Below are 15,066 nucleotides of genomic sequence, written 5' to 3' on the forward strand. Positions count from 1 at the left end.
TCGCCCACATATGGCTAATCTTTTGTAACATTTTGATAGATGTTTAATCTATCTTTCGAACCCCAAAAATCCAAAATTGGTCGAATATTAAAAAAGTTATAGAAATTGAAATTTGGAATCAATATCACTCCAGAGCACAGAGAACGTAAGTTTTTTGGTAAAATTATACTGTAGCGATTATATTCAAGATTTTTCAAGCGATTTAGCACCTAAAACTATGGTTTACAACCTCCAGTCTCCAGTCTCCAAAAAGTTGTCTTGTCTGAAATCTTTTTGAGTTCAAATTGGCTTCCGAGCCTCTTGAAAGGAGGCTTCCGAGCCCTCTTGAAAGGAGGCTTCCGAGCCCTCTTGAAAGGAGGCTTCCGAGCCCTCTTGAAAGGAGGCTTCCGAGCCCTCTTGAAAGGAGGCTTCCGAGCCCTCTTGAAAGGAGGCTTCCGAGCCCTCTTGAAAGGAGGCTTCCGAGCCCTCTTGAAAGGAGGCTTCCGAGCCCTCTTGAAAGGAGGCTTCCGGGCCTCTTAAAAGGAGGCTTCCGAGCATTTTGAAAGGAGGCTTCCGAGCCTCTTGAAAGGAGGCTTCCGAGCCTCTTAACAAGAGGCTTCCGAGCCTCTTGAAAGGAGGCTTCAGCGCCTCTTGAAAGGAGGCCTGAGCCCTCTTGAAAGGAGGCTTCCAGGCCCTCTTGAAAGGAGGCTCTGAGCCCTCTTGAAAGGAGGCTCTGAGCCCTCTTGAAAGGAGGCTTCCGAGCCCTCTTGAAAGGAGGCTTGAGCCCTCTTGAAAGGAGGCTTCCAGAGCCTCTTGAAAGGAGGCTTCCGAGCCCTCTTGAAAGGAGGCTCTGAGCCCTCTTGAAAGGAGGCTTCTGAGCCCTCTTGAAAGGAGGCTTCCTGAGCCCTCTTGAAAGGAGGCTTCTGAGCCCTCTTGAAAGGAGGCCTGAGCCCTCTTGAAAGGAGGCTTCCTGAGCCCTCTTGAAAGGAGGCTTCTGAGCCCTCTTGAAAGGAGGCTTCTGAGCCCTCTTGAAAGGAGGCTTCTGAGCCCTCTTGAAAGGAGGCCTGAGCCCTCTTGAAAGGAGGCTTCTGAGCCCTCTTGAAAGGAGGCTTCCTGAGCCCTCTTGAAAGGAGGCTTCCAGGCCCTCTTGAAAGGAGGCTTGAGCCCTCTTGAAAGGAGGCTTCCTGAGCCCTCTTGAAAGGAGGCTTCTGAGCCCTCTTGAAAGGAGGCTTCTGAGCCCTCTTGAAAGGAGGCTCTGAGCCCTCTTGAAAGGAGGCTTCCTGAGCCCTCTTGAAAGGAGGCTTCCTGAGCCCTCTTGAAAGGAGGCTTCCGAGCCCTCTTGAAATGGAGGCTTCCGAGCCCTCTTGAAAGGAGGCTTCCGAGCCCTCTTGAAAGGAGGCTTCCGAGCCCTCTTAAAAGGAGGCTTCCGAGCCCTCTTGAAAGGAGGCTTCCTAGCCCTCTTGAAAGGAAGCTTCCTAGCCCTCTTGAAAGAAGGCTTAATAGCCTCTTGAAAGGAGGCTTACGAACCTCTTGAAAGGAGGCTTCTGAGCCCTCTTGAAAGGAGGCTTCTGAGCCCTCTTGAAAGGAGGCTTCCGAGCCTCTTGAAAGGAAGCTTCTGAGCCCTCTTGAAAGGAGGCTTCTGAGCCTCTTGAAAGGAGGCTCTGAGCCTCTTGAAAGGAGGCTTCTGAGCCTCTTGAAAGGAGGCTTGAGCCTCTTGAAAGGAGGCCTGAGCCTCTTGAAAGGAGGCTTCTGAGCCTTTTGAAAGGTGGCTTCCTTAGCCTCTTGAAAGGAGGCTGCTGAGCCTCTTGAAAGGAGGCTTCTGAGCCTCTTGAAAGGAGGCTTCCGAGCCTCTTGAAAGGAGGCTTCCGAGCCTCTTGAAAGGAGGCTTCCGAGCCTCTTGAAAGGAGGCTTCCGAGCCTCTTGAAAGGAGGCTTCCGAGCCTCTTGAAAGGAGGCTTCCGAGCCTCTTGAAAGGAGGCTTCCGAGCCCTCTTGAAAGGAGGCTTCCGAGCCCTCTTGAAAGGAGGCTTCCGAGCCCTCTTGAAAGGAGGCTTCCGAGCCCTCTTGAAAGGAGGCTTCCGAGCCCTCTTGAAAGGAGGCTTCCGAGCCCTCTTGAAAGGAGGCTTCCGAGCCCTCTTGAAAGGAGGCCTGAGCCCTCTTGAAAGGAGGCTTCTGAGCCCTCTTGAAAGGAGGCTTCTGAGCCCTCTTGAAAGGAGGCTTCCTGAGCCCTCTTGAAAGGAGGCTTCCTGAGCCCTCTTGAAAGGAGGCTTCCTGAGGCCCTCTTGAAAGGAGGCTTCTGAGCCCTCTTGAAAGGAGGCTTCCAGGCCCTCTTGAAGGAGGCTTCCTGAGCCCTCTTGAAAGGAGGCTTCCTGAGCCCTCTTGAAAGGAGGCTTCTGAGCCCTCTTGAAAGGAGGCTTGAGCCCTCTTGAAAGGAGGCTTCCTGAGCCCTCTTGGAAGGAGGCTTCTGAGCCCTCTTGAAAGGAGGCTTCCTGAGCCCTCTTGAAAGGAGGCTTCTGAGCCCTCTTGAAAGGAGGCTTCCTGAGCCCTCTTGAAAGGAGGCTTCTGAGCCCTCTTGAAAGGAGGCTTCTGAGCCCTCTTGAAAGGAGGCTTCCAGGCCCTCTTGAAAGGAGGCTTCTGAGCCCTCTTGAAAGGAGGCTTCTGAGCCCTCTTGAAAGGAGGCTTCGAGCCCTCTTGAAAGGAGGCTTCCGAGCCCCCTTGAAATGAGGTTTCCGAGCCCTTTTGAAAGGCGGCTTCCGAGCCCTCTTGAAAGGAGGCTCCTGAGCCCTCTTGAAAGGAGGCTTCCGAGCCCTCTTGAAAGGAGGCTTCCGAGCCCTCTTGAAAGGAGGCTTCCGAGCCCTCTTGAAAGGAGGCTTCCGAGCCCTCTTGAAAGGAGGCTTCCGAGCCCTCTTGAAAGGAGGCTTCCGAGCCCTCTTGAAAGGAGGCTTCCGAGCCTCTTGAAAGGAGGCTTCCGAGCCTCTTGAAAGGAGGCTTCCGAGCCTCTTGAAAGGAGGCTTCCGAGCCTGAAGCTTGCATACTCAAAACGCTTGAACAATCCCAGTATTCAGTTGATTATTTGTACAATTTCACTGATTCTAGTCAACCACGGAGTTGGCAATCTTGGTGAGGATGTGCTTTTGATTTCTGTTTAATAAATAATAAAAAAAATAATTGAATAGCCTTCTTTCCTTTTCAAGTAAACATGAAGCTTACAGCTTCAGATACACGAACAGTCTCGTATGAATTACTTTTAAATAAATGACATCGAACATCCTTAAATTTATTAATATCTAATGAAATGAACGGAATTCGGTGCTGTACAGATTTCGGCCCCTTCTTTAATTTAATTATTCGTCTACTTCTAAAAGGGGGACGATCGTCAGGAATATGTCCAAAAGTAACATATACATGGGTCATTCCGCGCCAAGTGACCGAGCACGCGCAATTAACCTATTTAAAAATAATGAAAAATACCTAGCACATATTAGTTTTGGTCCATTATTTTGAATAACCATATGACCATGGTGATTGAACCGCCCCTTCGACCAAAAACCCCTCCCTGTTTTTGGAGATTTTAAAAAACATGCTATTTTCAAATATCGATATCTTAGCCCCCGATAAAGCTACAAGAAAATTTAATACCAGTTTTCCGCTTGAAATTTGATGAAGTTTTTAGAAAAAATACTTTAAATGCTGAGCAGTGTTGCCAACTATATTATTTTCTTCACAAAATAATAAAATAGCATTTTTCTCAAAATACGTATATTTTTTTCTTCGATTTCTCAACGGATTCGAGCTTAACAGACTTTTTCCAGTTGGAAACACTTATCGATACGAAGTAAAATGCGCCGTTGCTGAGATATGGCAGCTTTAGTAAATCTTATTTGGGTCATTCCGCGCCCAGTGACCGAGAAAAAGTGAAAACTTGCAGGTGAATACTATGAATTCCAACCAAATCAGGTGTATCCACTTACTTTGGGTCCACATTTCGAAAAAGTATTCGATCCGACCGTTTGAGCCGCCCCTCCGGCCAAACACTCCTCCCTGTTTTTGAAGATTTTTAAAAACATGCCATTTTCAATAATCGATATCTCTGCCCCTAATAAAGCTACAAAAAACGTCAGTACCAGTTTTCCGCTTGAAATTTTGTGAAGATTTTACAAAAAATATTTCAGATGCAAAGCAGTGTTGCCAACTACATTATTTTTGTAAAAAAAGCATTTTTATCAAAATACGTATATTTTTTTAAATTTCTCAGCGGATTTGAGTTTATTAGGCAATTTTCTGTCAAAAACACTTATCGACCCCCAGGGTAGTCGCGGGATAATCATTGATATGCCGCGAAAGACAACTCTTGATTCATACTTGAGTCCCTTTTTTTGTCCTAAAAATGTATACCAGCTTTTAGATTTGAATCTTATAAGTAATGATTAGATTTGGAATACTAATAAACAAATGACTAAAGAACAACACATTTTTAGAAGTAAATAGCCTTCTTTAGGTATCCAAAACAGGTGAAAATATGAATGCTGAACTGAGCTGGTCGTCAAAATCCATGTCCAAAAACATTATAAATTCAATTGAAAAATCTATTCGAAATCCAATCCGTATCTAAACCAAATTCAAACTAATCAAAATCCAGTCAAATCATATACAAATCCAATTTAAATCAGATCCAAATTCAATCTAAATCTAATCAAATCTAAATCCAATCAAAATCTGATCCAATTCAGATCCAAATCTAATCAATCCAAAGCTGATCGAAACCCTTTCCAAATTCAGTCCAATACAAAACTAATCCAAATCGTTTGAATTTCAATCCAAATCTAAATCCAATCCAATCTAAAACCAATCCAAATCCAATCAATGCAGGAATATAAAGTAATTTATTATGATTTGCTCAATATAACTCACTTTTTATTAAATTTCTAAAAGTCAATTCATTTTGCACCTTGTGGGTCGCAAACAATATTGGATTCTGCTAGACCCACCTAGCATATCCAAAAAGTTTGGGAACATCTGTACTATGGAATTAAAGAAGATGGGGTTCGAAAATGTAGCGTGGTTTATGGGCCACCCCTTATTGATTATAAATTTATGTTCTGACATAATTATCAAAATTTTATTATCTTCAGACGAATTTCAGTGTTCAGAAAAAATGCGTTGACACAAAAGGTATTTTGTGCTGCCCCAATCTTAAGAGGGGTAATCCCCTCCAACATCGTTCAAAAAGTTCAGGGAAAAAAGAGTACAACAGCGTGCGTGAAGGAGGAAAACGGGTGCAGAAGCAGAAGCGTTTGGTTCTAGCGAATCTGACTGAAATATTGCCCTCATCAAGGACATTTTTTTTTACTAAATTGGATTTATCAAATTCGACGAACATTGGCCGCCCGAATGCGTTTTAGCAGGAGTAGCAGGCACTTATACAGTATGTGTTTGTGTAATCCACGAGTACTTCAAACTGATGTTTACGGGAGCAAAACTTGATCTCTCTTGAAACTTGAAGTTAATGGAATCAAAGCATTCCCCTCGTTTCAAGATCTATTGAAACTGAACCTTTGTAGCCCACAAGCAGAGCTAATTGAGCAAAATGTAGTCATGTAACTACTGTCCTAATGTTGGTTTGTCATTACAGCACCCAAATGAGTGCTTTAATGAAATTTATGCAACCCATTTGAGTTGCATAATGGTCATTAAATCACCCATTTCGTTGGTATGGAAAAGTAGGCCGTTTTATCAATCAAAGACGAACTGTAAACCAAGTATTATGAACAGGAATCGTAAAATAACTTTAAACCATTAAAACATATTCAGTGGAAATCTGGCATCACTGGCCTCAAAAGCATTATGTGCTGCAAAAATATGTTTTTTTTGTAAATTATTCGAATAAAACTAAAAAACTACATTATCATAGTTGTTTACCTTTACAGAACGAATTGAACGATATGCTGAATAAAAACCTTCGATTATGCCTAACGAAAACCGTCATAACTCAGCAACTACTCATTTTACTTTGTAACGATAAGTGTTCCTGACAGGATATTGCCTGATAAACTCAAATCCGCTGAGAAATCAAAAAAATATTTATACGTATTTTGAGAAAAATGCTATTTTTTATTTTTTTTATAAAAATAATGTAGTTGGCAACACTGTTTTGCATCTGAAATATTTTTTGTAAAATCCTCACAAAATTTCAAGCGGAAAACTGGTAGGGGAAAATACCTATTCTTGGCAGTCTGAGACATTCGCCAAATAGAATGATAAAAATAATGAGTAAATACACTAAAACACAGGTACAGTTCAACTGGTATACATTTGTATGCTCTTTCTTTGATGATTGGTGTTCACTAAATATAACAGCTTTTACCACAAACTCAGTAAATTTAATATAAATTAACAGGTCAACGTTTCTTCTATTGGCATAGCAATTTCTATTATCAGCAATGAGTTTGTTCTCTTTAGCAACTAGACATGGAAGTAGAAAACTGGTAATGTATTGGTGCCAAATGCTGGTTGTTTATATCCTCCAGTAGTAAAATTCATTCATAATTATCGGCCGCACGCTCATCTCGCTTTACTCAATTTTAAAACAAACTTTATTGTTTATCAAATTGGCTTAAAACAAAACATGGATTTTTAGCCTTGGCATCAATTTTATGTGATGTAGACATATAGGCAAAAGCATTTAAACACATTGCAAAACAAATTTAACCCTTATGCGGCCAACAAAAACAGATGTGAATGGTAGGTAGGGTACCCGTTATGTTTGTTTCATCAAAAAAATCATGGTGGTTGAGTACAAGACACGACCGCTCGACGTAAACTACGTAAAACCAAATCTATACACATAAGAATGAATGTTTGTCTGTCTGCTCTTAAAGACTAGAAAACGGCATGAACATTTGTATGTAGAGGTTTTTGGGAACGATGAAGGTTCTTATGATGGTATTAGACCCCTCCTCTTCTGGAAGGGGGGCTCCCATACAAATGAAATACAAATTTCTGCTTTAATCGAAAATTAATTCAAAAAATGGAATCAAAATTTGCAAATTTCGAATACTTGATCGTTTTTTAAATTAAAAAATATATAATTAATCAATGTTAGGTGAAACGAAGCTCGTCGGTTCTGGTAGTATAATATATTAACAATATATTCCACCTCGTGAGTCATCATATATGAATAATGGGCAGCACTGTCCTATCCAGCCGCTGGAGCCACTCCATTCTTACACTACGTTTCACAGTTGAATAATAGATAATACCCTAAAAGTAGGCAATTATTTATGGTTGAAATGCGCTATGTAGGAACGGGAATGGTTATGATTGTTTTTAAGAGCTTGGAAAGTATTGAAGTTGCAAATGGAAAACGGTCCTGTCAGCCACATAAGGGTTAAAATACTATGGTGTGGCTATCACTTTTGATATAATTCATGGTCTGCGTACAAATCTGAATAGAAGCATTTGTATTTTAACATTTTTTTTAAAAATAAATGCCGTCGCCGGATATTTTGTTCGTATTTTTACTTAAATAAAATCACATAGAATTGTGCGTGGTATCTTTTTAGCGTGTGTTTGATATGCTCACAAACACATTCTCTCGCTCTATTCCGAAGTGTGCTGCTGTCAAAGAAAACGAACAGTCCCGATTTTATTTAGTGAAACATAGAGCAAATATTGCATAAATTTGCTCTTTGTGGTGATAATCTAGTGTTGATAAAGTGTAAAAAGTAGTTTACGTACTTAATTTGTCGTGTCATAAGCAATAAAGAGGAAAAACAGGCGATCCAAAAAAGTAAGTAACAGTTTGCTTTTCGTGCGCTGCTTTCTTTGGCAATGCAATAACAGCAAGGATTTCGTACGTGCAAATTTGTTTCGGTGATTAACACATCAGATCTTGCTACTTTTACACAAACAACTTATTCAAATGAAAGCTTAGACATGAAATTGTGTGATTGAATCATAATTATGTTCATAAATAGTGTATGTTTGCTGGAAAACGCAAATATTGTTGAGGGTGCCAACAACCGTCGCACCCTGCCAATGCCGTATTCTACCCTATTTAGGTTTTTTGTAGCTTCATCAGGGGCGGAGATATCGATTATTGAAAATGGCATGTTTTTAAAAATCTTCAAAAACAGGGAGGAGTGTTTGGCCGGAGGGGCGGCTCAAACGGTCGGATCAAATGCTTTTTCGAAATGTAGGCCCAAAGTAAGTAGATACACCTATTTTGGTTGGAATTCATAGTATTCACCTGCAAGTTTTCACTTTTTCTCGGTCACTTGGCGCGGAATGACCCACATATGAGTAAACGTGGAAAGCTGTAAAGAGTGAAAAATCTCTATTGAGGAATTCTATTTCAATTCTGCGGCAATAATGACATACATATTATGTACAGGGGTTAGACAAAAAGGTTGAGATAGGTAAAATTATGTCAAAATTCAAATCAACATAACTTCGCGTAGAATAATCCGATTCTGATAAAACCAGGACCATCAGAAGCGGACACTCTTCTAGTATACTGCTCCTTACAAAACCTGAGATTGGTCCTTGGCCACCGGAGATGTTCCGGGGTTTCCGAGGGTATGTTCAAAATGCATGTTTTCCACTGCTTGTCATTTTATATACTGTTTTATGCTCTCTCCAAAAACTATATTAGTTCTAGATCAATGGTGGCTGTAGATCGAGAATCCATCTAAACTACGCAGAGATATGGCCATTTCCGTAAAAACGGTTCCGGGAACATGAAGAAATGATAATGCAAATATGAGTATCTATCTTCATAGCTTTGCGGACGATGGTTACCGAATCATTTCCAGAATGATAGAGTCCACTGCCACCCTTATAGCAAGTTCCAAGGGCCTTCCAGGAGGTGTCGGTTTTGGCACCATCTGGAACCATGCGGGTGTCTAAATTCATGTTTTCCAAAGACAATGAATATAGGGTCTTTATTAAAAATATATTTTGATTACAGTAAGACTCTCTGGTCAATTTGCAATGGGTTCCGGGTGTTCTGCAAAAGTGACATTTGTTCAGGGTGTATGGCCCATCCCGTACCGTTTTTACGAAAAAGCCATATCTCTGCTTATACCTAACGGATTTCCGATCTACAGCCAGCATTGGTCAACATACTAGTTCTAGTTTCTGGGGAAAGCATAAAACATTATGCGAGTAAACGTCACAAAAAATGACAAGCAGAAGAAAAAAATGCATTTTTGACATACCTTCGGAAAACCCGGAACATCTTCGGTGGCCAATGCCCAAGTTTTGCATGATGACAGTATACTATAAGAGTTTCCGCGTCCGATGGTCCCGGTTTCATCAAAATCGGACTATTCTACGCAAAGTTATGCTGATTTGAACTTCGACAAAATTTTGCCTATCTTAACCTTTTTGTCTAACCCCTGTATCTATGCGGTCTATGCGAAACAGCTGTTTTTCTCGTGTTTATCTACTTTGAAAATTAGTGGGAGCCCGTTTGTTTGGTAAATTCGCGCTGAACATCCCGATGGGTCCCATCATCAATTTTGCCTGTTTAACTTTTCGTCTACCAGGGCTTTAGAACAAAGTGTTTCATATTATTCTTAAAACATGTCGTTAGATTATTCATGCCAGAGTCTATTATATAGAGTTACGCAAAGAGGATCTTCTTACATTTATTCTGAATTATGCTCTTATTATTCTGTTGCCAACTTTCAATTTTGTTCAACCCTTCAAGTGACTTCACGGGAGCGTTCACTTCTAAAGCTTTTAAATTCGATAACCTAGTCACCCACAGAGTGCAAATACGTGAGTTTCTTGTTGCTACTTTATTGCGGGGAATGTATTGATGTTTTTTGAAGCTGTTTCTAGATCAAATCTAATACGTTTCAATTCATGCGTTTTAATTCGCCATAATAATCATTAGGCGATAACAATACTTCCGCCTCACCAAAAAGCATTTGTTTACTTTGCTCGATAGGTAGACGGTTTGACAGTTCAATAGGTAGATTTGGCTTCACTCTTTGCGCTACTCTATAAAATAGACTCTGATTCATGCCATTGCATTCTAAACATGAAGCTGAAGAAAACTCGAATGAAAATTAAAACGTTACAAACATTATTTTGTGTTCGGACCTAACGGAATGTTCACGCAGAATCATACCAAAACAAAACATTAAAAGTAAATAATCGGGCCACCGCGAAACGTCTCATAAAATACCTTATGGAAATGTTAAGGGCTGTGACGTCATATGCCCATTTGTACGGTCGAAAAAAAGCGACTCAGCCATGCTTTCGCTCATCTATAGATTCCACTATCTATAGTTACAATCAAATTGAAGTTTATAAAAGTTGTAATGATGAGAGGAACATTGTTATGTTTAATTCTTAAAAACCAAATCTTCGAAAATTCTTGCAGCTAAAGCAGTATTATATGAAACATTTATAGTACGACATTTTGATTAAGAAATTCAAATGGTAGTTGTTTAAGGTTCTGATAGTAAAGTTACGCAAAGAGCATCTGCTAGCACTGATTCTGAAATTTGAGAGCATGTATTGCCATTTATATGTCTCAAGGTGCTTTCAAATATTCTTGCGTGCACCCTGCGAAAATGGATACGAAGCTTTCTTGATGTCCGGAATAAAGGTAGCGTTGACATCTCGTCAACTTGCAATGTATCAAAATTAGTGTTGGCGTAAGCCAACGAAGTACGGTATTGTACCTATTTGGCAGCTTCAAAGCTGCAAATATATTAAAAACTAATTAGTACATATTACATTTGAGGAAATTATGATTGATTTACATTTCTATGGAATCTTCCCTTCTAACAATCTACACATTGATAAAACTCATTATTCTAAATACGTTCTCTTTACTGCAGAGAAACGTTTGGCACATACTACGTACCTAAAGAAAACTACACCCAATTGGCGGTTGTTAGATTTTCTAACAATTCTGAATAAGAATCAACCAAACCTGTATAAGAACTGGGTATAAGCGAAATTGTTAGATTTTTATACAAAAAATGTAAGAAAAGCTTACAATATTGTTAGACTCTTATACAATATTTGTATAAGAATCTAGCAATTTCGCATATGCCCAGTTCTTATACAGGTTTTGGTAAATTCTTATATAGAATTGTCGGAAAATCTAATAACTGCCGGTTGGGTGTACCGCTCATGATAAAGACAATACAAATTACTTCTGCTTCTGCACTATGATCGTGACGTTTGAATATCATCAGTTTGGTGTGGCTTTTTAAGCGATGGGAACTGCCGGTTGCTTCACCAGAATTATAACACTGTTTGTATTGCACCGATGGTGCGGCAACAATTAGTATCAACAAGTTTTTGAAGTGAATAATATTTTGTCTATGGGCCCAAAAACAATTTCCACCTAGCATATGATAAACCCCCGTACGAATATAGCGGTAATTAACAAATTGACAGCCATCGAGCCCTGAAGAAGATTCCATCCCTGGATAGAAACGTCGGCGATGAAATAAAATTGTCATCAATATGACTGAAAGCCACTCCGAAATTCGAAATACAAAATTAACAGTCGAAGTTTTGTAGAACTTTCGCACGTCGTTTCTGGCAAAGCTTCTCTCTGCCTCCGAGAGTACTTTTTCGTCACACCCCCGTTTCTTTAATGCCAGTGGAGATTTTTTTTCAGCTGATCATCCTACTTTCAGTTTGGTCTACTCTAGTACCGCCGAAGGAATCTGAAACGTAGCCACCAGGCTACCCCGTTTCCATACCGAAATTATCCTCATTCTCAGCTGCATTTTCCTCTCATGGTAGCTTGACAGCCCTTTTCTCCCTGCATTTCTTCTGGAAAAGAGGTCCGGAATATTAAAGAACTCTCTCCAGAGCAAGCAATCCTTTCAGCCAATGAAGCCAATTTAGTTTTTCCATGATCGATTCAACCCCACTAGAAACATAAATCAGAGCCAAAGCAGCTGCCGGTCGCTGGCGTGAGGGCTTCATATTATGAGAGAACTTCTACAAGTGAGACATTCTAATATGACATGATATTCGGTTGCAAAAGCAAAAATTCTCTTCTACAAATGCAATCATTTCGATTTTTTTACGAAGAGATAAAAACCGAAAGAAGGCACGTGGGATTGCATATCCACATTGCGATGCAGTCATGCACATCGAACCGCTCAGAAATCGTTCCAGTCCGGTATCAATAAGTGACTATTACAGTCATCGTAAATTTTTTCACGACATAAATTATGATAATTGTGGGCTTTCGCACTGATTTATCGAACATCGTACTTCATAAAACTAAGCCTCACTGCCGACAGGTTTCGCTCTTCAGCTGCCGCATAACTACGAATGTACGTACAACTGCATTACTGGCCGCGCTGCTCCAGCTCAGACGGAACCGTTGGTGATCGTATCTCATCGGATCGGCACTTTGCCCAGATGCAAATTGGCCGCTAAATGGATGGCGCTATTTCAATCGTAGGTAGGTACAGCTGCTTGGGGGCTCGTTGCTGCGCGTTGGTTGTCATACCTTTAACTAGGTGATGAAATCGGCGTACGTGCCAGTGCGACATGTAGGTATTCGGATAAATGATGAGGCGGTTTCACGTTTTTATGTGGGTGGTGCTTTGATACAGCCTTTGTTGTGACTATTCGGCTGTGGGGATGAGTATGGAAATGCGGAACCACGAGGATCCGGAATGGGATTGAAAAAAATTGAAAATGACAAGTTTTCTATGAAGATTACTTGTTTCTTAATCATGTAAGGGAACTGCTTCGTTTTCCATCTCACTGAATTAGGTTAAGTTTAATTTAAGTTTTAAGCATTGTAATTCCTACATGGTTCAATTCAACCAAAGGAAAAATCCTAACTGCCAGAGGGAATTGAAATGTATTAATAACTAGTCGACCCGGCAGACGTTGTCCTGCATAGTAGGCGGAAATGCGTGCGTTGCGAACTGCTCATGCGAAATTTCCATACAAATGTTATTTTTAGTTTTTCATGATTTACTTAACCCTGCCCATGATTTTCACATCAAGAAATATCATATAAACCCGTCGGAAACTATAACGAATGTTTCTGCTGAAGAAATGAAAAACATCCATCTAGCCGTTTTCGAGTTATGCGGATACGAACACAGACCATTTTATTTTTATATATAAGATAACTTTATTTCTTTATTTCTTTATTTTCTGGAGCAGGGAAAAGCCCATTTGAGTAGAGCTATTAATAAAAGCTCTTTCTCAAATGGGCGCAAAACCTCCTCTTCTTTTCATATCAACAGAATACAAATTTCCAAATGATACATACAAAATTTGCTTAATAAATTATCTAACTAACTAACTAACAACTAACTATCTAGCTAACACCTCACGATAACGATTCTTATTGGTGACACGAGACAAGTGGAAGTCAAAAACAGGATAACAGCGATTGAACGCACGACACATACTATTTATAGGATCATTATATCCGTAGTTTGTACGAGAAGCAGGAAGGCGAAGAAATTCATGAGAACGGAGATGACGACGACGGATGTCAATATTTAACATATCTAGTACACGAGGACAATCAATGTGGGACTGAAGAACATCAGAAATAAACGAGGCTTTAAAAACATTCCGACGTGTTTCCAATAACTCAGATCAATTAACATACATCGATGTTCATAAGGCGGAAGGTTCAGCGGATCGCTCCATGTAAGTCTTCGAAGGGCGAAGCGAATAAACTTGCGTTGGACTTTTTCTAATAGTTGAATTCCATTTTGATAGTAAGGAGCCCAAACAACGACAGCGTATTCCAAGATAGAACGTACCAAAGAGCAATAGAGAGTTTTTATGCAATGGATATCATCGAAGTGTTTTGCAGCGCGGAAAATCATGCCCAAGCACTTGGATGCTTTGGCCGTAATGTAGCGTATATGCACCTTAAATGTTAGTTTAGAATCTAACAGAACACCAAGATCCTTAATGGTGCTTTCTCGTTTGATTGGAGTGGAGGAAATACAGTAGTTGAATGACGTTATTGAGCGTTTTCTGGCAAAAGAAATCACGGAGCATTTGCTTGCATTCAAGCTCATTCTATTCAGTTTGCACCAATTGACAAAATTATCTAGTTCCTTCTGAAGAAAAATAGCATCTTCGTGACATGAAACTATATAATAAAGTTTGAAGTCATCAGCATAGGAGAGTTTGAAACATTTCAGGATTCGGTTGACATCATTCAGGTATAATAGAAACATAAAAGGCCCCAAATGACTCCCTTGAGGAACACCTGATGTTACGACAAATGGGTCGGAAGTAGTGGATCCTAATTTGACTGACACTGTTCGATTGTGTAAATATGAACGAAACCAATTTAATATTGGATTAGAGAATCCTAGACGTTCCAATTTTGCTATCAATATTTGATGATTTATCTTATCGAACGCAGCAGAAAAGTCAGTGTAAATCGCGTCGACTTGTTTACGGTTTTCTAACGCTTTGATGACGAAGGACGTGTAAACAAGAAGATTAGTTGACGTTGACCTTTTCGGAAAGAATCCGTGCTGAGTTTCAGATACGTAGTCCAAGCATTGGTGTTTTAGGAAATCAAGAACAATTAGCTCGAATAGCTTAGATGTAGCACATAAAGCAGAGATTCCCCTGTAGTTGGAAATGTCCTGTTTGTCACCTTTCTTATAGACCGGAAACACAAACGCCTTTTTCCACAAACAAGGGAAACAACCGGAAGATAGAGAAAGGTTGAATAATAATGACAGTGGCTGTGAAAGAGTACCGCTGCATTTCTTCAGTACTAGAGCCGGTATTCCGTCGGGACCAGGATTGGAAGATCCTTTCAAGCGGGAACATGCAGATTCAACAGTAGTTCGTGAAACTAAGGGATGAGTGCTCACAGCAGAGGAACGTAAAGGTACATTTGTAGCAGCGTGGATAACATGATGTGGATCCAGAAGTTCGTCTGTGAATACAGAGGAAAATTGTTCCCTGAAGAGGTTCGTTATTGAAGAGCGAGAGCAAGCTTCCTTGCCATTCAACACCATGGTGGCCGGAAAACCAGTTTCTTTTCTCTGTTCATCGACGTATGACCAAAACTTCTTAGGGTTGCGTTTCAGATTTCG

General features: G+C 40.4%; 1 protein-coding gene across 1 annotated transcript in view; it reads right to left on the reverse strand.

The window, feature by feature from the left end:
- Positions 1–15,066, reverse strand: part of LOC134219929 (uncharacterized) — a 536,387-nt gene that overhangs the window by 406,314 nt on the left and 115,007 nt on the right. The gene's annotated exons all lie outside the window — the stretch shown is intronic.

Source organism: Armigeres subalbatus, chromosome 3 (genome assembly GCF_024139115.2).
Source record: "Armigeres subalbatus isolate Guangzhou_Male chromosome 3, GZ_Asu_2, whole genome shotgun sequence".
NCBI lineage: Eukaryota > Metazoa > Arthropoda > Insecta > Diptera > Culicidae > Armigeres > Armigeres subalbatus.